At 38.0% G+C, this 15,472-nt stretch overlaps 1 non-coding gene across 1 annotated transcript; it reads right to left on the bottom strand.

The window, feature by feature from the left end:
- Nucleotides 1-15,010: 15,010 nt before the first annotated feature.
- LOC139186018 (U1 spliceosomal RNA) lies at nucleotides 15,011-15,174 on the bottom strand. The gene has a single exon (XR_011569593.1). It is a non-coding gene; the product is annotated as a U1 spliceosomal RNA (small nuclear RNA).
- Between the last annotated feature and the right edge of the window lie 298 nt (nucleotides 15,175-15,472).

The following is a 15,472-nucleotide window of genomic DNA, read 5'->3' on the forward strand; positions in this document are numbered from 1 at the left end:
TCTGATCTGATCTGATCTGATGATGATTAACTTTTATTGAGAGACTTCTGGTGTACAGATTATGTATGTTTATTGATCCAGGTAAATGAGTATATAAATGTTCATTTTTTTCTTTAAACTGTACTTATATACATCATATACATAATCTTTATAATGTATTTCATTATTTAAAGAAAAAAATTTTAAATAAACAGGATCTTAGGTCATTGCTTTGTAACATCTTGAAATTATTGAAATAACTATATTTAGAAAAGTTGTAGTAAATGAGACTTCTACATTTTGCAATCTGATTGATGAGATATTTTGGAAAGAAATAGCTCCTGCTATAAAGTAGTTAGAAATGCAAAAGCAACAACATTATTTTACATGTGTAGCTGAGCTTGCAAAAGAAGTCAAGAAGAATTCATGGAGGCTTAAAACAAAGATGAAACTGAAAATTAGAGTGATAAGCATAACTGAAGCCAGAACTACTGGGTTACTGACAGCAGTGTAGACTTAGAATGGTTGCCACAGTGGGACAGGAGACCAGTCCTGGAGCCGATATAAGAAGGGCAGTGGAACTGAGAACTTTGAATGGAGTTGGAACTCTCAAAAGGCTACAGTCTCAGTGAAAATCCAAATGAAGGGAACAAAAACAAAACAAAAATGCAATGACAAATGTATATTCTTTGTCTCTGCCTTGGATCAGAGTGGGACAATTATATCGAGAATTGTTGCTGTAAAGAGAACAGAAATTTGCCTCAAGAAAGAAAACCAATAAGCTGTAAAGAAAATAATATTGCAATGTATTATTTACCCTTCCTTTGGCCCAGGTGATTTTACAAGTAGATTCTAGCAAAAGCTCAAGCAATACATATAATCTCAATTTTATACAAGCTATTTCAGGGGGAAAAAAGTCATCATTTTAACCAATGCAGAAAATGTATTATCAACATTATTTTGTTATTTCAAATTCTCAAAAACCATGAATAAAGCAAAAATCGCTTAACTAGATAAATTCCATGTAACAAAAATCAAAATCTATTCAATAAAGAATGTGTCATTTGCTGTATATCAGAAATAAGGCTTGGGATGCATTGTTATTACCATAGGCTTCATATTTCCTTTATATTATAATTCAGGAGAAAATATACAGGATGAAGTTGAGGAAGGAAAAATAAAATTGTCAATATTTTCAAACAATGCAATCATCTACTTAGAAAGTTCAGCAGAATCTACATCAAACCAGGAATTTTCAGTGTTCTGGAATCCAAGCCAAGTGTTTCAAAAAGAGAATGATCAACAGAATCTAATGCTAGGAAGCCAAGTGCTATAAAGTATAAACAATAAATGTTTGACTTGGCATTGTGAAAATGATTAGTGTCTTGAACAGGATTAATTTCTGTGGAGTGGTAGAAATAAATAGAGAAAGGCAAGAGAAGTTTAGATAGAGTGAGTGTTTTCAATTCTCTCAAGGAGTGATTTTAAACAGGAGTAGAGAATTGTGAAAGCAGCTATAGGGAATATGAATTTGTATTTTTTTTAAATAGGAGTTATATGTTGTAGATCAAAATTCAAATAAAATTAATTTGTGGTGATAGACCTTCTTGGTTTGATGATTTGCCCCAGTAAATACTTAGAATGAAAGAGGGTGTGGGCTTGGGGGGAGCTACACTGTACATTAACCAAGTCCCTTCTCCTTGATGAGCAATGAATCAGGACTCATTAGGTTATCTTGTATGAGAATATTAGTTAGTAACATAGCATTATATTAAGACCTTCCTTTGTGGCTCAGCTGGTAAAGAATCCAATGGGCTAGACCTGGGTTCGATGCCTGGGTTGGGAAGAGCCCCTGGAGAAGGAAAAGGCTACCCGCTCCAGTATTCTGGCCTAGAGAATTCCACGGAATATATAGTCCAAGGAGTCACAAAAAGTTGGACAGGACTGAGTGACTTTCACTTTCGCTTTTAGCATTAAAGGCACAAGAATGCAAAATTATAGAAAATTTTGACTACAATTTTACATTTAGTGCAGTTTTTAATTCTCCTTATTTTTAATTATTAAGGTAAAATATGTTCAGGGTGGTATTTGTGTGAGTACTCCCCATAATACATATGGAAATTATAGAATCTTTATATTCCTTTCAGTTATCTTTTATTCCAGTTTCCTTATTCTAATGAATTTTTAACCTTAGAATTGTATATTATGAAACCATTTGGTTATTTGGTTTGGGGAGCTCCAAAGAGCTCCAATATAATGGCCCTTTATGTCTCAGCACAGAAGGAATTCAACAAGAAGCAAAATGATAGATAAAAAGTGATTTATTAGAATAGGAAATTGTAAGGCTTACAAGTGGGTGGCTGAGGGGTTGCTGTGCCCTGAGAACTTATGGGGCTACAGTTTAATAATCATAAGAAAAGTGGGGGAGAGGGGAACATCTTTGTCTTTCTTGAGTAGACATCATGCTTCCATCATCAGCTCCTCCTTCAGGTTGGGCAGGGGAGTTTTCTTCTCCCTACATGGTCAAGCTAGGTCCACAAAGTATTGATTTTTATCTGTGCAGAGAGCATATCCTAGGGGTCATTAACGTCCTGAGCTCACTGGGCAGGATGTGAGTCTCATGTCACCATAGTTTTATTGTTTTAGGGCATGTCTCATGCATCTTTTGAATGGTTTTGTTGCTAAGCAAGCCTGCTTGGTTTTGTGGTTAAGCACACCTTTTTCCTGAGTAATGGCAGGGGTATCTCATATTTATTCTATTTAAAATCCTAGTGTAGGGGAGATTAATTCCCTAATTCTATTAACTATTTAGTCACTTATTGTGTCCTTTTACCGTATTTAACTGATGTGAAGAACTGACTCATTGGAAAAGATCTTAGTGCTGGGAAAGACTGATGGCCATAAGAGAAGGGAATGACAGGGACTGAGAAGGTTGGATGGCATCCCTGACTTGATGGACATGAGTTTGAGCAAGCTCCAGGAGTTGGTGATGGACAGGGAAGCCTGGCGTGTTGCAGTCCATAGGGTTGCAAAGAGTTGAACACGACTGAGCAACTGAACTGAATTATGTCCCTATTGGTTATATGTTCTGCATGTGGCAGGTTGTAAATTAATTGCACCCCTTGGGATTATATACTGTAGCAGCCTGACTTGTTACTGTTCTTTTTCTGGGTTTGTTCATTATAGCCTTTGTCCTGATTCTTTAATGTCTACTAACAGAAACCAGTTGCTCTTTCAATGAAGGTTTAGTTTCGCCAAGAAGGATTGCAGTGGAAGCAACCTCTTAAAATGATTAATAAATATATTTACTCTAAAAATTCACCTGCCATTTCCTCCAGTGGGAAATGATCACTGACTCTGCCCAAAGCTACTTTTGAGTATGGTGAAAGAATGAAAAATATAATTTACCAAGAGTATTCTACAAAACAAAGGACTACCCAAATAAGATTGCCACACAAGGATCTTTAATCATTCTTAGCTTATTTAACATGAAATATTTTATGAAATATAATCAAATCTTTTGCAGGGATCCCTCTTTCTACTTTTCTCTGAAATAATGGGAAATATTAAAATTTATTCTCCTAATATCCAGAACAAATCCATATATATTATGATCCTTATTCCTCTTTCTTTGAATCTTATATATGTGCATATGTGAAAATTTTTACTGTAATCAGTATATTGATATCATTTTTCAAAGTTTTGGACTTGATTTGGTTGTTTTGGTTTAATGATATATTATAAATTTCCTTCCATGTCACATTTATATCAGCTTATTATGATGACTATAAAATATTCAGTAATGTGATATATAACAATTTTTTAACAATTTAGTGATTAAGGTATTTTTTCTAAAATCTTGCTAACTACAAGCATGGCTGCAAATGAGCTCCTTGAAAATATACTGATATTTGTGAAGACTTATGCAGCACTATCATAAATTAATAAGAGACCAAGTAGGTTGGGGATTGGCTCTTGCCTATCCCTAGCTTTAATCAAAGAAGCTCCACTTTTGTCTGTTGTACACATTGAACTTCCATAAAAACTGGTTGAAAAAGTTTCTGCAGGATGAAAGATAGGTAAGCGATAATAAAAGTTAAAACAACTTTATTAAAATATGTCATCTCTCATCTTCATGTTAAAAGTATAAGAACAGAGCTGTACCAAAGAAATTGCAAGGCTTTCCTGAGAGATGTCCCATAGACTCTGGGGGAGACTTATTTAATAGTATCTTTATTATCTCACAGTTTGCTGCTTTTACTAGTATAAAGTCTCCATTTACCATTCTTCCCAATTTGGATGAAGACTTTTCCAATCTCAACTAACACACATTCTATTACTAGATATAATGAAACCTTGGGAGCATCAAAATTATTTAAACTGTAGAACATCTAGAATAAGCCAGGTCAATGTAGTTTGAAAGGAAATTCATCCTTGGAAGTCCACTTAAAACCATTTAGTCACAGTTGGATACCATGTGTGTGATCTACTTTTTCCACTATGTGCATGTGATACTTAAATATGCATGAAAACCCTTTTGATCAACTATACTAAGTGACCTTACTCATCAACTTATTCTCTTTTAGCTATAGCATCTCACTTTTTGAACCAGTGGATTTACTTTCCCCAGCCACTTTCAGCTGTTCTTTGGCAATGATATTTGAAAAAACACAAGCATAAAAGGGCTTCAAGCATACCTCCTGGCGAAGCAAATAAGCAAACTGTTGAAATTTTCTGGGCTAACTCTGACTTGACTTTCTCCACTTCATTCTACATTCAGCTGTTTTAAAAATACAGCCTTTACATTAACTACAATACAATTTGGTAGTATTTCAGTATGCAAGAAATTGTTACGAACCACAGAATAACTTGAATTCTCCTAGTCAGAATCTTTTCCTGGATCTCAGGACATGTTTTATTTGCTCAGTATTTTGACAGTGCTTAAATCCAAACTCTCTTCCACATAGATAACAACCAGGCTGCATAAATCAGCACACCGTTCTCTCTCTGCTTCTCCCAGCGTGCAGAACTTATGCTTAACAAGCAAGTTCTTTTGGGGGAGGGAATAGTTTGATGCAATTGACATCAACACCAGGACAAAGTTGTGTCCTAGAAGTTGTCTTGGAATTCAAATGAGAAGATCTGTTTTCTAGCCAAGGGCTGGCCTCTTGCCAACTGTGAAACCTTGAATTTTCTTCTCTGGAAGGAAAATGTGCTCATCTCTTTGCCTCAAAGAGCTATATCACATGGGACTCAACAAATGCTTTGTAAACTGTGTTCTACAAACTTTAGAGGTAGATTTTTCCTTTTGTTCTCGTTCCTCTTTCAGTGTCTCCAGTCAAGCTCCCTAGAGTAGAGCTTTGCATGGTTTTAGTCAGTGGAGATGTATAGTCTCCAGTCTTTGAAATGGTCATCTCTATTAAGGCTTAAATAATTCTATATAGACAAAGGAAGTCTTTCATTCCTCCTGGGAAGAATTATTATTATTTTTGCAAGCTTTGGTTTGGGAAGAGCTGTCATCAAGAAAATATTGACCGTGAAAGTCCATCTGTAAGAGAAAGGAATCAATTATTAAAAATAAGAAGAAGAAGAAATGGCAACTTTGACTACATCAAAGCCAGGCCTACAAAGCTTAATCTACCAAAATCTAGCTATGTGACAGACATGAAATAGGTGTTTGAAGAGACCTAAACAGTTAGCCAAATAAAAAGATGATCAAACTTGAACTCTGTCTTTGGGAAACTCTGAGAGCAGTCAAGGCAGTTAACACATGAAAACATAAGACATACAATAGCTGTAATATTATTTATATAGATTTATTTGATGTTAAATGAGAGAAATGTGACAAACATTATGAGAGCAGAAAAGGATAATTGATTGGCTCTGCCCACAGAAATTTGACACACATTCACCATGGGTCAGTCATTCCTTGTGAGAAATAAAATATCACCTGCCATATCAATAAACAGAAGATGTCACAGTCATCAGTGATTGCTGCTGCTGCTGCTGCTGCTGCTGCGTCACTTCAGTCGTGTCCGACTCTGTGCGACCCCAGAGACGGCAGCCCACCAGGCTCCCTGTCCCTGGGATTCTCCAGGCAAGAACACTGGAGTGGGTTGCCATTTCCTTCTCCAATGCATGAAAGTGAAAAGTGAAAGTGAAGTCACTCAGTCGTGTCCGACTCTTCGCGACCCCATGGACTACAGCCTACCAGGCTCCTCCGTCCATGGGATTTTCCAGGCAAGAGTACTGGAGTAGGGTATCATCACCTTCTCCAATTGCAGCCACCTCTTAAGGTGAGCTGGTGAGCCCTGAAGGAACTCAGGAAAGAAACAAAGAATATGTGCCATCTAGCAGCCATCAGATTGCAGCCACTCCCAATGGTGAGCCCTGAGGAAATTCAGGATGTGAAAACACAGGATACTGGCCCTAGATAGCTGAGTGCATGAAGGAATGGTTTCAGTGAGTCCGTATTCTTGCATCTTCCCATATAGAGAAAAGAGCTAAATTCCTTAACTTGAGACCAAGTTTTTAGGGTTTGTGTGTGCGTGTGTGCTATGTGCTTAATTGCATGTCATGTCTAACTCCTTGAGACTCCATGGGCTGTAACCTACCAGGCTCCTCTGTCCATGGGGATTCTCCAGGCAAGAATGCTGGAGTAGGTTATCTTTCCCTCCTCCAGGGGATCTTTCCAACCCAGGGATCAAACCCAGGTCTCCCACATTTCAGGCAGATTCTTTCCTGTCTGAGCCACCATGGAATTCCATAGTTTTATTTTATTAACATTAACTTTTTCTTTCTACTACTTGCCCTTTGTTGCAAGGCTTTTATATGTCCTAGCTCCTTGCCTTATATCCTTCGAACATTTTTCCCAGGGTCACTGGTCACTTGAGATGATGTCTCTCAGGTTTGAAGTCCTCAGTATGTCCACTGAATAAAACATAACTCTCAAATTTTAGGTTGTTAATATTGTTTCTGTTAACACTTAGACCACTTGTGTGTTACCTAATGGTGACCTTAAAAGTCTGACTGCAGCTTCCCATGTAACCTCATACCATTCAGTTCTCTTTCCCTCCAAATAGGAAAAGGACAGAACAAAGACTGGATGAGATTTTGGATGGTAGCATTTGGAATGATACACAAGGAAACACTCTTCTTACATGCTGGGGAAAAATGTAAGTCCTAGATTCAGCTAACCTAGCATGTCCTTGAGGATGTACATGTTCTCAGCAAGGTATTTCTATTCCTTACAAGAAATCCCACAGGGACAGCTGCATTCCTTCCAGTTATCACTTCTGATCAGAGTACCTAACTCTCCATTGATTTGCTGACAGCTTGCAATAAAAATTTAAAAATCTACCACACAGTTTGAAAGGAGAAAATATCTACATTATATCTTTTTCAGTCTCAAAGGTAATACATTTTAAAAATATATAAATCTTAAACACCAAGGAGCACTACAAAGTCATAGTTTGGCTGCTTATGCAATGTGTTGTGAGACTAATAATGCGAATTCATCCACAAAAATCTCTATGACCAAAAGAAAGTTTAAAATAATTGTTGATGATGATGCATTGTAGTTCAGTTCAAGTTAAATGTTGCCAATCTCAACAATTTTTTTTCCTTTTAAAGTGCAAAATAGGAAGAAAGAATGTTTTGATTACATTTTCTAGAAGGAATAAATTTACTTGCTCACCTAACATTTATAATACAAGAGAACCCTCTATGTGTTATTTAAAAATGGCTCACATTAAAAAAAAATTTGAGAAAAATAATGTTCATGGTGAGAGTGTGTCATGAGCCAAGAACAATAGTTGATTTAATTTTGTGACCTGAGGTAAGATAATCACACACACACACAATGGTGATTGAATGGTGGACAGATAGCATGCATGCATGAATAGGATCTATATAAGGAGAAAAAGGATGTCACCAAAGCTGGGCAGTGGGGTAAGAGGGGAAAATAAAAAGTGGAGGGAGGGTAGAAAATCATTTTCCACAGGGATGCTGTTTCTCTCAGAAATTTGACCAGTGAACTAGAGACTCTGGCCTTGAAGAGACATCATATTGTTAAGTGTATTCAATTTCCATTATATTAATCTTCAAATATTGTGCTTCGTGAATTCTCCAAGGACATATAAGTCCATATATTCAACAACAAAGAAAGAAGTTATCTAGTGGGATACACAAAGAACAAATAAAAATATATCTTTAAGAAAAACACAAGCCAGTAGTTAGTACTAGACAGTGAATCAAAGCAGAATAGTATATTGATAATAGGGAATGATCACATCATGACATCTTTATATGTGTAAATTTGCTTTGCTCAATCATATTTTTCCAACATTTTCTTTTAATTTTCTAACTATTCTCGTATAGTCTAGTTCTATAGCAATCACAGAAACATGGAAATACTGGTTTTTACCAGATTCCACATGTCCAGGAAGACAAGAAAACTCATGTTTCAAAAATTTCCCACTAAAACTTAATTCAAAATGCTACTGAAGTGTAATTTAACTAGAAGCTCCTTAACCATCTGAACCTAGAGTGATTGTCTTCTGGTATAAATGTGAAAGTTGGAGTAGTATTTTGGAGTCAGGAACAGTGCAGGAATCCCCCCTTTCAATATTTTATATCTATTCCTTACCTGGAAGTTAAACATTCCTAGTAAATATTTTATCTAGAGTTTTCAAAATGGATGTGTAAAAATTCCATGGTTGGGTTTGTCTTTATTTTTCTTACTCAATCTTAGTTTTCCTGATGTATTACTAAACTTTCTTTTTTAAGTCAGATTTTCATAGACATTTAGGATTGGTACTGTAAAAAAAAATTAATTGCTGTGCAGGGTCTAACTACCCTTTAATTTCCAAACACAATCAAGTAGAAGTGACCATTACATCCAATTTAGCACTTTCTTTGAGCAGAATTTAAGCTAGACTCCAGCATCAAATATTATCTAGCTGACTCTAAGGCTGCAGCAAATAGCACCTCATATGCCGTCTAATCAAGCTGTTTTTCAGTCTAATTGGTGCCATTTTTCTTAGTTTTTATTTCCCTATTTCTTTCTTTCCCCCTTTTTCCCCCCCTATTTCTTCTTAAAAAAAAAAAATGGAGTATAGGTGCTTTACAATGTTGTGTTAGTTTCTGCTGTACAGCAAAAGTGAGTCAGCCACACTTGTACATATACCTTCTCTTCCTTGAATTTCTCCTATTTCTTCTTTATGCTGTATTTTCTTTCATTGTCTTAAAGTGATTGCACTGATGGTGTCAGGCTTTCTGTGGTAGTAAATAGATCATCTCAGGTTACCTTGGTCTTGTGGATACACATTTGCCTATTTACTATTCACTGCCCTGTTTTCTCCACCTTGACCTTTCCTAGTTTAGCAAAGTTTAGTTCTCTGATATAACACTTCATCCACTTCTACAATCTGTGAACTCAAGAGTGTCATTGGTTTATTTAAATATAATCTTGCCTGAAATGATCTCTCATCAGTCTCTGTCTCACTTCTGACCAGCAAATTAGGGTTCCATCCATAGTATCTGCAGTCTTCATTACTGACCAGTCTTGTGTATCCTGGTGCTAAAGTTTGGTGCTAAATAAAAGTTTCAGGGAATCCTAACCCTGAATATTCCTACCATAATATTCAGTCAGTTTTCTCCCTTTCCCTCATGTTAACACGATTCAATGTATTTCTTAGTTTGGCATTAAACATTTTATGATTGGCAAATCATAACATATTAAAGTCTCATTTCACAGGATGTACCAGAAAGAAAGTTTGTCTCTAGACAGGCTGGACTCATCATTTTCAAAACCACATTATAATCTCCTTTCTTTGTTTAAACTGCTCATTTTTCCAGAATGCTTTTTTGACTTTGAGTAGCTGTGTCTAGATCATAAGAATTGCTCAAAAATACTTGTTGGTTTGCTTTTGTGTTCAATGAATTCATTGGTTCAACAGATATGTATTTAAATATGTATTTATATATAACTGAATCACTGTTCTGTACAGTATAAATTAACATAATATTGTAAATCAATTATACTTCAATAAAATAATTTTTTTAATATATATGTTTAACATTGATGACTATGTGTTAGACACAAGAATACAACGGAACCAAACAATGTCCTTCATCTTAAGAAATATACAGCCAGGAAACAGAGACAATTAGAAACAAGTTTACAATGGTGTCAATGCTATAATAAGTACTATAAATTAAATTGTCAGGCTAGAGGCAGGAGAAAAAGAAAGTATTATTTGCTAAGAAAGAAAGGAAGAGAGGGAGGAAGGGAAAGAAGGGAGGCAGAAAGGAAGGAAGGAAGAGAGACAGAAAAGGAGAAAGAGAAAGAGGGAGGGAAGGAGAGAGGGAGGAAGCAAGGGAAAGAAGAAAGAAAACGGAAAGAAAAATTAGTTTGCCCTCAAGGCAATTGCACCCTACTGCCATCTATGGGGTCCCACAGAGTCGGACACGACTGAAGCGACTTAGCAGCAGCAGCCAGTACTCTTGCCTGGAAAATCCCATGGATGGAGGAGCCTGGTAGGCTGCAGTCCATGGGGTCGCGAAGAGTCGGACACGACTGAGCGACTTCACTTTCACTTTTCACTTTCATGCATTGGAGAAGGAAATGGCAACCCACTCCAGCGTTCTTGCCTGGAGAATCCCAGGGATGGGGGAGCCTGGTGGGCTGCCGTCTATGGGGTCTCACAGAGTTGGACACGACTGAAGTGACTTAGCAGCATGAATAAATGATTACTTAAATAAACCTGAAATTTTTGAATTAAACTTCACAGTCTTTACTTGCCAGCTTTTTTATTTTTTTAACTTTTTTATTAAGGAACATTTCAAACACAAAATTAGAAGGAGTAGCGTAATAAATTCTCATGAATCCATTCATTAGCTTCAAAAATAATCAACACAAGACCAATTTCATCTCACCTGTATCATTCTCTTGTCTCTTCTCCATTTTTGTATACAGTAGGTGCTTGTTGGTTATTTAAATATAGCAGTTTGTACATATCAATGACTTCTTCAGTGGCTCAGCAGTAAAGAATTCAGCTGAGATGCAGAAGCTGCAGGAAATGCGGGTGCAATCCTTGGGTAGGGAAAATCCCTTGGAGGAAAGCATGGCAACCCAGTCCAGTATTCTTGCCTGGAGAATCCCATGGACAGAAGAGCCTGGCAGGCTACAGGACATAGGGTCTGAAAGACTGAAGTGACTTCGCATGCATGCATGCATGTACATGTCAATACCAAATTATCTATCCCTCCCCTTACCCTTCCACCCTAGCAACCATAAATTCGTTCTCTATGTAACCATAAATTCATTTGTCATCTGCCTCTGGGGAGATTGAATCCTGTGCTGCTGCAGCTGTTGACCTTCAACAATCTCTGAGGGAATTCAAGGTGGACTGAAGCACTCTGTGCTCCAGGTAATCTGGCGGACAGGTATTTAGATAGATATTTTTAGAAAAGTGAAAGTGAAAACGCCCTCTCGTGGCCATTTGAATGAGCGCACAAACATTTCCAATATTTCCATGGAATATCAATTCTCCAGGCCAGGATACTGGAGTGGGTAGCCTTTCCCTTCTCCAGGAGATCTTCCCAACCCAGGGATCAAACCCAGGTCTCCCGCACTGCAGGCGGATTCTTTACCAGTTGATCCACAAGGAAAGTCCAAGAACACGAGTGGGTAACCTGTCCCTTCTACAGCACGTCTTCCTGACCCAAGAGTCAAACTGGGGTCTCCTGCATTGCAGGCAGATTCTTTACTAATTAAGCTATCAGGGAAGCCCTCATTTTCAGAAAATGATTCCATTATACCAAATCTTGCATCTACTTATATTTAGAAAATCACTAAATCCCTCCTGACTAGCAGAAAACATCCTATAAAGTAAACACTTGATTGCATTAAACTCCCCCTTCACTGAAATCTTATATATTGACCTTCTCCAGCTGCCTTTTTGGAGCAGTCTCTCAGGTCTCTGAGAGCTATCTGAAGTGCTGCCTCCTGGGCTGCAATCCTCATTTTGTCCCCAAATAAAACTTAACTCACAACTCTCAAGTTATGCATCTTTTTAGTTGACAGTTATGGTGACTGACCAAGTGACCTAGAGTGGACTTCCTTCCTTCATCTGAACTCCACGAGGAACCAGAGCTTTGGTACCAGCAAATGGGCCCCTTGTGCCCATCTGTCTTCTCTGGGAGTACAGATGAATTTGGGTCAGTCTTTCCTGATTCTCAAACCTCCCATCTTAGTCGACATTCTGAGTTTTATGTGGTGGTGGAGCAGGTTACCTGTCCCCTCTTAGTTGGAAAGATACTGGGGTGGGGTGAGATAGGTGAAATATCCAGGGCATACCCACTTATGGTCTAGGCAGTGAGTGGGGCTCAGTTGAAAGATACCAAGAAATTCCCATCCAGTAAAAAGATACTGGGTGGGATGTGTGGCTTAAAAATGCCAGGGGAATTACCCAGCCAGTGGAAAGATACAGGAGTGGGTGCCAATTGAAAAACATCGAGGAATACCCAGGGCTTGGCTGAAAGACACTGAGGTTGCTCAGTTGTAGGGAACTGAGTGGTCTTGACTAAGTGGTTATGTAAGAGGCTGATCTGACACTTTTCCTCAGTTTGGCTGCCTTTATAGAATTTGTTGGCATAAAAGTGAGGAGAATATATGGCAGCTTTGCTCCAAAGAAAAGGGGCAAGAGTCCTTCCAGTCATTTTCAGTTTTCTCAGGTGACTGAGAAATTTATAGAAGTGGTGGAGGGCTAGCCCTCATACCATGCAGTTGTCCCATAGGAGAAGCCCACTCATTAATTAAAACACTTGCTCACCTAGGGGTCACTATAAGATCTGGCCATTCAGTGACCTGAGCACCCACACTGGTCTAAGACTGCTGGAGGGAGAATCTGAGGCCTGTAAGAGGAGCTGAAATGACTCTTTCGTAACTCCTGGAGAAGTTAAGCTCATAAGCAGCACACAGGTCCACCATACAATTTCACTAGTAGTTTTTATCCCTGAAAATTCAACTTAAAGGAGCTCATACCTCAAGTATCTAGTTAATTAGAGAAAGTATACTAAAGAAGATCTCAATAAAAATGTCCAAATTGGGTTTCTTTTGCTATTACAAAATTGACATTTTTGCATACACAGTTAGAAAAAAGCCATAAGATCAACCAGAGTGAATGGAATAGTTACTTTGGTATCTAGGAAGTTCTAAAAGAGAAAATGATAAAGTAACTTCTTTGCAGGAAACCAACAAGAAATTACTTAAAAGTGTATCAGAACTAAGTTTGGAGCCACAAGCACTGACTCTGCCAGGTCGCAGGTCTAGGGGACCTGGGGAAGTCACGCTTGGCATTTATGCCATTTGGCTTTTGATTTCTGGGCATCACTTTGACTTTCATTTTACTTGGAGTGTGACTCCCAGAAGGTGAGTTTCTGGTTTTGTTGGTTTGATTTCAGCATGCAGACATTTGGTACAAACTGTGCAAGCTAAAATGGGAAGTGCTTCCTTTAAGGTTCCACATTCCACCTGGGAATCCCTTGGGGGGAAAAAAAATTAATGACTGGTCAACTTATAGCTACTATCCAATGACAAAGAAAAAATATTAGATCTTTATTGACATAGGATGGGAAGATGGACTGAAGTCCCCTTTTGTCCAGTAACATGTCCCACCCCTCCAGAAGTCCTCTTCAGGTGTCCTTCAGGCACTCAGAACAAACACAATTATTTTTATAACTGGAATCTACTTGTCATGTCCAACTCTTTTCCACCCTATGGACTGCAACACATCAGGCTTCCCTGTCCATCACCAACTCCCAGAGCTTACTCAAACTCATGTCAAACTCAAACTTGAGCTTGTGGTGCCAATCCAATCATCTCATCCTCTGTCATCTCCTTCTCCTCCCCCCTTCAATCCTTCCCAGTTTCAGGGTCTTTTCTAATGAGTCAGTTTATCATATCAGGTGACCAAAGTATTGGAGTTTCAGCTTCAGCATCAGTCCTTCCAATGAATATTCAGGACTGATTTCCTTTAGAATTGACTGGTTTGATCTCCTTGCAGGCCAAGGGACTCTCAAGAGTCTTCTCCAACACCATGGTTCAAAAGCATCAATTCTTTGGCACTCAGCTTTCTTCATAGTCCAACTCTCACATCCATACATGACTACTGGAAAAGTCATAGCTTTAACTAGATGGACTTTTGTTGGCAAAGTAATGTCTCTGCTTTTTAATGTGCTGTCTAGGTTGGTCATAGCTTTTCTTCCAAGGAGCAAGCGTCTTCTAATTTCATGGCTGCTGTCACCATCTGCATTGACTGAGCAGCTGACCTGAACTGAACTGCCACCCCCGCTTCCTCAGGAATGAATAAGACTACAGCTGAGTTAGAGTGGCACTGGGCCTCAGGCAAGTAAAAATGGCATAGTTTCTCTATCATTTATAAGTTGCCTTTTCTTTTCTTTTCTTTTTTTTTTTTTTTTTTAGTTGCCTTTTCTTAATTTAGCATTCACTTTGTTAAATTTTCCTTTGACTGTTTTCCTGATCTCTGATTAAGTTGATTTTAACAATTTTTGCTTGATCTTTCAGTGATTCTCTGAAGGGATAGCTCCTTGGAGTTACCTGCTCCACTATTTTAGTTGATGGTCATTCTTAACATATTAATTTTTGCATTATATGTTAATCTATTTTTTTTTTTTTTTACTGAGTTCTGGAAGATTTACTCAAGCTAGTAAACTATATATAAAGCAAGAGGAGAAGGAGGCGACAGGAAATGAGATGTTTGGATGGCATCACTGACTCAATGGATATCAGTTTGAGCAAATTCAGGGAGATAGTGAAGGACAGGGAAGCCTGGTGTACTGCAGTTCATGGAGTCGAGAGGAGTCAGACACAAGTTAGCAACTGAACAACAACAACAAATCTCTACATATCTACTGATAGATATATCTTATGTACATATCTAGACCTAGATTTTGGCATTTTATTTCACTTTCAATCATATGTTTACCCTCTCCATTGTTTTAACACCAGGGAAAAGTATGAACACAGTTCCCCACTACCACAAATTATGCAGTTGAGTTTCCCACATTTGGGGAAATCACAGTAGTCAGCACATCTGAAATGCAATGGATTAGCCTTGCTCTGGGAAAAACATGTTTTTGATTATGGTATCTCCCCTGCCAGGCAAGAATATCCATTGGGTTTTAATTCAGTCATCTATTTCTTACTTGGTCAACCTTTCCAGCTCTCAGATTTCTCATGTTTTGCTAGATATAGTGATTCATGGAGTCCACATGAGAGCAGCAAGTTAAATATCTTCTAAAGACTTCTCTTGTGTTGTTGCTATATTAAGGACTGGCCCCTGGTTTTGAACAAGATAAATTTTTCTCACTCCGAATTCATTCTCATCATAGGGCTGCAGGAAAGGGGACTCCTTTCAGGGCCTGAGAGTGGGCTCTTGTCTAACACTTGGATATGAATTGTCCAAGG

Source organism: Bos indicus, chromosome 11, assembly GCF_029378745.1.
Source record: "Bos indicus isolate NIAB-ARS_2022 breed Sahiwal x Tharparkar chromosome 11, NIAB-ARS_B.indTharparkar_mat_pri_1.0, whole genome shotgun sequence".
In the NCBI taxonomy this organism is placed as follows: domain Eukaryota; kingdom Metazoa; phylum Chordata; class Mammalia; order Artiodactyla; family Bovidae; genus Bos; species Bos indicus.